Source organism: Dermochelys coriacea, chromosome 2 (assembly GCF_009764565.3).
Source record: "Dermochelys coriacea isolate rDerCor1 chromosome 2, rDerCor1.pri.v4, whole genome shotgun sequence".
Taxonomy (NCBI): Eukaryota; Metazoa; Chordata; order Testudines; family Dermochelyidae; genus Dermochelys; species Dermochelys coriacea.
The window spans coordinates 60,002,060-60,011,074 of record NC_050069.1 but is presented as its reverse complement, the minus strand read 5'-3'; positions in this window follow the sequence as shown (position 1 = coordinate 60,011,074).

The following is a 9,015-nucleotide window of genomic DNA, read 5'->3' as shown; positions in this document are numbered from 1 at the left end:
CAAGTTTGGGAAACAAAGGATTCCCACCTTATGTAAATCCTATTTAAGGGTGGTGAGGAAGGCAAACAGGACTCTTCTCCATGGCTTGTCTGCCCAAGAAGAAAGACTGCTAAAGCCACCTGAAGGGAAGGCGGGGGGGGGGGGGGGGAAAGAGGAGTCCAGACTGAGACAGGGGTCCAATCTGATAAGAAATAGAACTGGAACTCTGAACCACAGAAACTTTGTAACCTACCTAACAACATTTAGGGTGAGAATTCACATTTTGTAACCTATTTCTTAAGTACATTGAGCTTAGCTTGCATATTTTGTTTTATTTGGTCAGTAATCTGCTTTGTTCTGTCTGTTCTCTCTTATATTCACTTAAAATTCACCTTTTCTAATTGTTAAATTTATTTCTTGTTTATAATATAATCCAGTTTATGTAATTTCTAACTGGTGGGGACCAAGAAGTTGTGCATATCTTCTTCCACATTCCACATCGGGGGAGGGGCAAATTTCATAAAATCTTTGGGTTTGTACCCCTCAAAGGGAGTGGGCACTCGAGTGTTGGGGGCAAGCCTCTGAGGCTGAATCTTTCCAGAGCAGATCTCGGTCTCTCTGTGCAACTGGGTATGGCTCTGCCTGTGTGCTGGCTGGAAGAGGCTTGTGAGCCTAACCCAGCAAGGCCAGGAAAAGGGGACTCAGGCTGGCAGAATAGGCTGACTTAATAGCATCCCAGCACATCAGGTGACACCCCAAAGGGCAAATCTGTCACAATTACATTGGCCATGTCATAGCACACATGTATACAGGAGGAAATCCATGGTGAGTTTCTTTGAGTTGAGATTGCAAGGCCCTTCATCTGTCCACCATGACAAACAGTTGCGAAGATTACCTACATGGTTTAGTCCTACCCAAATAAAATGCGAAGGCTCTTCTAACATTCAGTGAGTGGGAGTCTCTCCTCATCATTACGAGCATGAGGGTTAGGGAATAAAGTTGGTGAGTATAGTGCCGGATTGATGTGGAACTGAGAAATCACTTTGGTGAGAAATTTTGGTTGAGGGCATAGGTATACCTTGTCCTTGTAGAAGACAGTTGTATGCAATGGATTAGATACCAGAGTTCTCAATTCTCCCACTCTTCTTGCAGAACTAATTGTCACCAAAAAGACTAATTGTCATCATTGAAAGATAAAGCAATGAACAGGTAGACAGAGGTTCAAAGGGCAGACCCATTAGCTTTGCTAACATCTGGTTTAAGTCCCAAGGAAGAATAGAATCTCCTACATAGAGATATAACCAGTTCAGACCCTTCAAAAACCTGAGCATGAAGAGGCATACGAATGTTTAGCATATCTGGCACTTTAATACCTTGCACTTTCAGGTTACATTGTAAATAAGAAGTGGGCAGCATTATTTCCCGTAAATGTAACCAAACTTATTTGTCTTAGTGATTGACTGAACAAGTGGACTTATAAGCTCTCATTATTACAATAACAATGTAAAACCTAATAATAATTAAAAAAATACATTTGTAAGTTGCTTTACATTTGTAAAATCTAAATTTGTAAATTGCACTTTCACAATAAAGCGATTGCACTACAGTGCTTGCATGAGGTGAATTGAAAAATACTATTAATCTTTTTACAGTGCAAATATTTAAAAATAATCCAAAATAGTAATAAAGTGAGCACTGTACACTTTGTATTGTGTTGTAACTGAAATCAATACATTTGAAAATGCAGAAAAACATCCAATATTTATAATAAATTTAAAATGGTATTTATTATTGTTTAACAATATGATTAAAACTGTGATCATGATTAATTTTTAATAGAGTTAAATTGATTTAATTGCTTGAGTTAACTGTGATTGACAGCCTTCCTAAAAGCTTTGACACTGGTTTCATAATCTGAGGTTCTGCAGTCTGAGATTTTCATTAAAATGAGTAACAACTGACACTCTGAAGTCCATCCTTTCAAATACAAAAGATTCATAATTTGTGGCCAAATAGTGCCAGCCTTGCATATTTTAACATGTTCTTCACTTTCTGGCACAGTCTGTGTGTGTAGGTACCATAACAAGATGCTAATTGTGGTTGCTTTTACGGTTAATAAAAGGCATAAAAATAAAAATTAAGGCTCGGCGAAAGGGGATGAAATGAATGCACAGGCTTTTTGCACTGGACATCAGAGTTTAAATAACATACAGAAAATGACTGTGGATTCCCCTACCTGATGTTTTTCCAATGTTATAAAATCACCACGATTTTGGACTTTGGGAAGTCACACAGGGCAGCAATGTATATTTGGCCCTGGCAGCAGGGTGAGATGACACACAGTGAAAGGACGAGGGGAAAGTGAGCAATAACTAGCGAGGGAGAAATAGGGTAGGATTCACTACAGGCTGGCAGGAGTTTAGACCCTGCCTCTTCTCATGCGTCCAAACCCTGACCCCTTACAGTGTCTAGAAATCTCACCAATTACGGAAAATTTAAGTCACCTCCTGGGGACAGCCACATAGCAAGTGGCTAGTTTCCTAACACTATAAAATTATTTTTTCATTAAATTTTATGTGCAATTTTTTAAAAGATACAACTATGTACCACATAGCAGAGTAAGTTACATCTAGTTACTGATGTAATTAGGAAAAACGGAAAATGCATACAACTAACATTTTATTTCCACTTTTAATAGAGAGACAATCTATGAACAAGCTATGGAAGTCAGGGTTAGGACTGGGTAAACAGTAATAAAAGTTTTCTAGAGTGAAGTTGTAATGCTCTTGAAGTGCATTAAATGAAGACATTATTGAAGATTGCGAAGCATAGTACCCCTTGTAGATAAACACTGTTGGCCTTTTGGTCCATGCACACAGCTGTCAATTAGAAGGTAACATTCATGGCCCAGATTTTCCAAGAGAGTTCAACGCTCTACAGTTCCCACTGAGAACAAGCCATTGAACTGCAATCCAATGCCTAAAACTAGACTGAAGTACCAAAATGGCCTATAGGATGGGACATATTTCGTTCATTAAAGTTCTCTTTGGATCCAAACAGAGTTTTACTCCATCTTCATCACTGAAACCAGAGGTGAGTCTATATAAACTTCAAAATTTCACTCAGCTGAGAAGATGGGGCACTTGGATTTGATGAGCTTAGGTCCCAAGCTAATTTGAGACCACCTCTGACAGTAAGCCCTTGAGGAATTCCACCATGATTTCAACAATTTCCATCCCACCATCAACCTCAGCCTGGACCAGTCCACACGAGATCCACTTCCTGGACACTACAGTGCTAATAAGCGATGGTCTCATAAACACCACTCTATACCAGAAACCTACTGACCGCTATTCCTACCTACATGCCTCCAGCTTTCATCCAGACCAAACCACACGATCCATTGTCTACAGCCAAGCTCTACGATATAACCACATTTGCTCCAACCCCTCAGACAGAGACAATACACCTACAAGATCTCTATCAAGTGTTCTTACAACTATAATACCCACCTGCTGAAGTGAAGAAACAGATTGACAGAGCCAGAAAAGTACCCAGAAGTCACCTACTACAGGACAGGCCCAACAAAGAAAATAACAGAACGCCACTAGCCATCATCTTCAGCCCCCAACTAAAACCTCTCCAACGCATCATCAAGGATCTACAACCTATCCTGAAGGATGACCCATCACTCTCACAGATCTTGGGAGACAGGCCAGTCCTTGCTTACAGACAGCCCCCCAACCTGAAGCAAATACTAACCAGCAACCATACACACCACACAACAAAAACACTAATCCAGGAACCTATCCTTGCAACAAAGCCCTGTGCAACATAGGCTACCTGCACTGTCAGGTTAAGGTGTTACTACAGTCCATGGGCAGTAGCAGTAGACACAATCCACTGCAACCACCTTATGCTGTGTAAGCCATGAGTGGGTCAATGAGCATCTCACAAACCAGATGGCTGTCTCCTCACCCCAAAACAAACTGTTTTGGATGCCTACATTTTCTGCAGAGCTCTTGCAGAGACAGGATGTTCAGTGCACAAGAGGTTGAAAAATGCTTCTAATCAGGCCTGTTTGCAGTTAAGCCAGGCTTAGTTCTTGTTTGATGTATGGCTCAGTTACCTCGAGCCCCTTCGCGGTCCCAGAAAGCCCAAAACGCAGCAGAAACAACAAGCAGTTACATAAAGAAAAGGAGTACTTGTGACACCTTAGAGACTAACAAATTTGAGCATAAGCTTTTGTGAGCTATAGCTCACTTCATTGGATGCATGAAGTGAGCTGTAGCTCACGAAAGCTTATGCTCAAATAAATGTTAGTCTTTAAGGTGCCATAAGTACTCCTTTTCTTTTTGCGGATACAGACTAACATGGCTGATACTCTGAAAGCAGTTACATAACGATCATATGGTAAATTAGCTGAGTCCACTTGATGCAAGTAGGAAAAACTACAGAAATCAGAAGTTCACATCGGAGAGGAAAGGTTATAGTTTCCTAGCCAACGTTGGTTAGATGAAAAGAGGAACCACTCCTTCTGACTTCCATCTTCGACTATGTGCAATGTCAAAAGCCATGACAGCTCAAGTATAACCCCCATACAGAAGAGTGTATTGCCATTTTTCCAATTAGTTGATTTTAACCCATAAAAAGCTTTAGTTTGGGGTCATCACTTAGATATCAACTCCCCTCTCAGTTGAGATATTAAATAGAACAGCCTTCCTAGATAAATGTTAAAAACTGCCAGCCTTGCAGTAAAGGCTCTGAATTCTGGGATTCATCACCCTCCCAACTCCAACAGAACTCAAGTCTGTGCACTTTCAGAGCTATTTACACAGGTATTTTCTGAGTGGAAGTGTCTTAATTTACGCTCATGAAAAGTCTAATTATTTGTGTTAATTGATCATCATGCGTCTAGAGTTCTTGCTAGTGCAGTTTTATAAGCTGAAATAAAAACTTCACATTAATAAAAGAATAGCTTTCCTTTGAAGTAATTAAGTGGCTTACTAGTAACTGCAATTCTCCAATTACTTTCCTCTGTTTCATTAATCTGTGACTGTTTGAAGAACATACAAAGTGAGAAGGGTTGATGTATATGACATTTGGTAATGGGATCCCAAAATAGGCATAGTGGTTTTAAAATGTTTGAGTCATGTACAATTCAGAGAGGACCAGTTACTCTTTGGGACAAACAAATAGTAGGAAGTCTACAGGAAGAACCAAGTCCTTTGAAAATTTAATAAAGCAGTCTGGCATTCTTAAGCAGATTTCTAGTGTGCCATCAAACTACTGAACATTTGTTATATGATCATAGAGAATCCCACCTAGAGTTGCTTTTAAAATAGTCACACAAATAAGCAAAGAAGATGATGTTTAGGAAACTTGTGGAATGAGCCTTTAGCTCTTCTGGAGTGTGAAATATCTTTGCTACAAAACATTGCACCACACACTTCATAAGGTCTGAGGCCTTTTTCTGCAGCCAGGTTAGGTGAGCAGCCGCCATAAGCCAAGAAGCAGAAAGTCTCAGCCTCACGTTCCATTTAAACGTAATTAAAACAATGAAATATCAGACTGTTAAGAAACCGATCCTGTACTAATAGTACCCACCACCAGATAAAGAAACAGATCTTGAGATGTTTAAAGAAAACTTTGTTTGATAGCATTCTATCTGGCAAGGAATCACTTAACAATTGTGATTGTGAAATCTCTACTTTATTGTTTTGCCTTTATGTCCCTGCTTCTCTATGGTTTATCTGTAGGGTTTCTGTCTGGTTCTTTATTTGTGTCTGTCACGTAAGTAGTTTTGCAAGATTTAAATCAACTAAAGTGGTAGTGCATGATTGGGTAAAGAATTATTTTACAATGTGTTAGGATTGGTCAAAGAATTATTTTGTAATATTTTAATAAAATGATTGATTAAAGGCAGGGGTGGCCAACCTGTGGCTCCAGAGCCATGGGAACAGGATAAAGGTGGGTGCCTCTACAGTATGTGGGTAACAACCTGGATGGATTATTTGAAGATTAACTCCATTAGGACAATTACCCTATGGACTTTAGATGCCTATGGAAGTTCATGACCATTCAGTATCTGTCTTACATTCCTATTTTCTGTATAAAGAGAACATTTTAAGTCCAGCTACAGAGAAGAGCTGGTTTTCAGGCAGCATACTGACAAGGGAATAAAATTTGCAAGAATGTATTTAAGTGGTATCCAAATCCATATTAGATAGAACAAGAATTTAGGCTGGAAATGGGTACAATTTTCTCTTTATGGGATATATGGAACTTACAATTAACATGGACAAAGTGTAAAGGTCTCCTGCAGCCTAGGAATAAAGTTGTATTAGGGACATGGACAGGAACAGACTAGATGATCGCATAGGTCTTGCCCATTTCTAACGTCTGTGATTCCATACCTATGAAAGGACAGACATCCAGATCCTTCCCCACTCTAATTCTTCACAGACACACTCCATCCTGTTAGCCATTTGCTCAGACTCACAGCTGTAGCCCAACCACATAAGTCACAGAGGACCTCAAAGTTTTCTCTGCTCCGGGATCAGCAACTCTGGTCTTCCAGCTCAGAACTACAGAAACTAAGCAGGCTAAAAGTAGATAACTTCTTGCACCCGATTTAGGTTAGGAAACAGAGCAGAACAAGGAGAAACAAATTACAAATGCCAATCATATTTGTAAGACATGTTGCTAAGTGTGCACTAACTTACTTTGCTCAGGTTTTGTGAATTCCAAATTACAACTGAAGAGACAAATACAGAGATCATGATTTGGAAGTCAGAAATTTAAGCAACAGAGTTCCCTGAGCAAAGCAAAAAGGGTCTTAATACATGAATTAAGAATGGGTGGCAGCAGACTGGAAATAGAGACATCAGGATCATATAGTCTTGTCATCTTGATCAGAATACTTTTGAAAAGACAATGGAGAGAAAACAAAGGCAATTACTTCTATAGTAAATCAGAAATACATTCTTCAAGATGCTACTTGGCCTTTCCTAGTTACAAGTCAGACAACTGCTAGCTTTCAGCACATTGGTTAAAAAAAATAAAATAATCCAAGGATACTTGAAACAATTGGGACCTGCCATTACCAGATAAGAAAATGACTGTGCATATGGGGTGAATTTGGAAATGCGGCCCTTCTGAAAAATTAAAAGCCTTTCAGGAACGTCCGTCAAGAGTGAGCAATGTTAGTAACCTCTACTAGCAGAGGAAAGTACATAACTCTTCATAACTCTTTGGAGGTGAGGGCAAAGTTTACGCTTTAAGGTATAAATCTCAATCTTTCTGTAAGACCCTCAGAGTTTAAGGAATAATTTCTCTGGAAACCAGTTGTTATTATAAACTCCAGGCTCCAATAAATCACTTAAGAGAAAGCTCTAAATAATTATGATCAGAATGGTAGCTAGTTAAATAAAAGGTGTTCATGCATCAGTAATCAGTACCTATGTTTCACTTCTGCTGACAGAGATTCCACTCGAAATTCTTCTGGGTGAAATTCTATGGCCTGTGATATGCAAGTCATCACAGTAGATGGTCATGATCATCCCTTCTCATCTCAAGATCCATGAGGGGGGGGAAAAAAAAAATAAAAAAGCTACCAGGAGGTTGAGAGCTCTCTTCATCAGACTCCCCAGATAGCACCAACATGGCCAAAAGAGGGCAAACTCTCAGATGACAGATTTGGAATCACACACGATTAGTGCTTTTAAACATTCTTCCCCTTTGGAGCTTAAGTACCATCTTTGAACAAGGCACCAAACTCAAAGAATGTCCTCGTGTTAAACATCAGACACAAAGCACGCTGGTCCATGGAATGGAGATTTTACATGTATATTTATCACTTTTTGAACTTTGATCTTACAGTTTTATGATCAGATGCAATGGAATCTAAAAGTTAAAAACCAAAACATGATGTAGCTATTTTCATAATAAAGACAAATTTCAGGGTACACAACCCCATAACAGGGCTACTACTGTAACCAGGTCCATGCTTGCCTGCAATTCTAAGCAGGGGGAGCTGTTGAAGCAACTGCATCAAGAATCAAGAGTCATGCTATATAAAATTTGCAATAATTCATGTCAAAATAGCTATACATTATTTAAGAGTGGATAATTAAATGCAACCCAAATTTTGTATCAGTATACAAAACAAAAAATTTATAAGCAACTAGAGGGGAAAAAAAGACAGTGAATACAGTTTTATTGTTATTTCATTGAGTCTCAGTTTAATATATTCAATTTATAATTGTAGGTATTTTGTTTCGCAGAACTTAATATATTTCTCATAAGGGCTCCTATTTATCAGTAAGTGGTCTAACAAAGGCCATCTAACTAGCGATTTCATTCAAGGTAAACTATTAAGTAGGTTTTTCTGGAATGAAATGAGTTGGGTTTATACATATTACAGACTACAAGATAAGAACGCAAATATTAATTGCACATTCAACTGAAAATGTAATTTGGACACCTTTGCACTTAACTATGAAAACAGGCAAAAATGGAAATTAAGTTACAATGGTCCTAATGGGAGCAAAGGTCACCCATAGTTCAATTTTTAAAAAACTTTGTAGCTTTTAAAAATATTTTTTCATCAAAAAATATATATGCAATACACTGAACTGTTTCCCAATAAGATGGAAACAAAAAAGGAAAAAAAAAAAAAAAAAGAAAAAAAAAAGAAAAAGAAAAGGAAGGAATGTTTGCCAGAACTTGATTCATTTGTTTAAATAAATTCCCTCCCCACAAAGCATTAAAATATATTCTAACTTAAAAATCTGACCCATGAAAAAAAAGATGCAATCTAAAAATCAGAGACAAAATGAGTTTTCAAAGCAGGGCTATGTCACACTAGTACTCTGCGATATGCTCATGTATAAGCACAGTTGTGAGTTATTTTATTAACTTAAAAGTAGCACTATGCAAATCACTCCTCTGTACAAGACATTCTCTGTTTTCCATTTTTAAAGAGCTAAAGCTACATCAGAAAGATTTTGTTCCTTACAAGTATTTTATACAAGA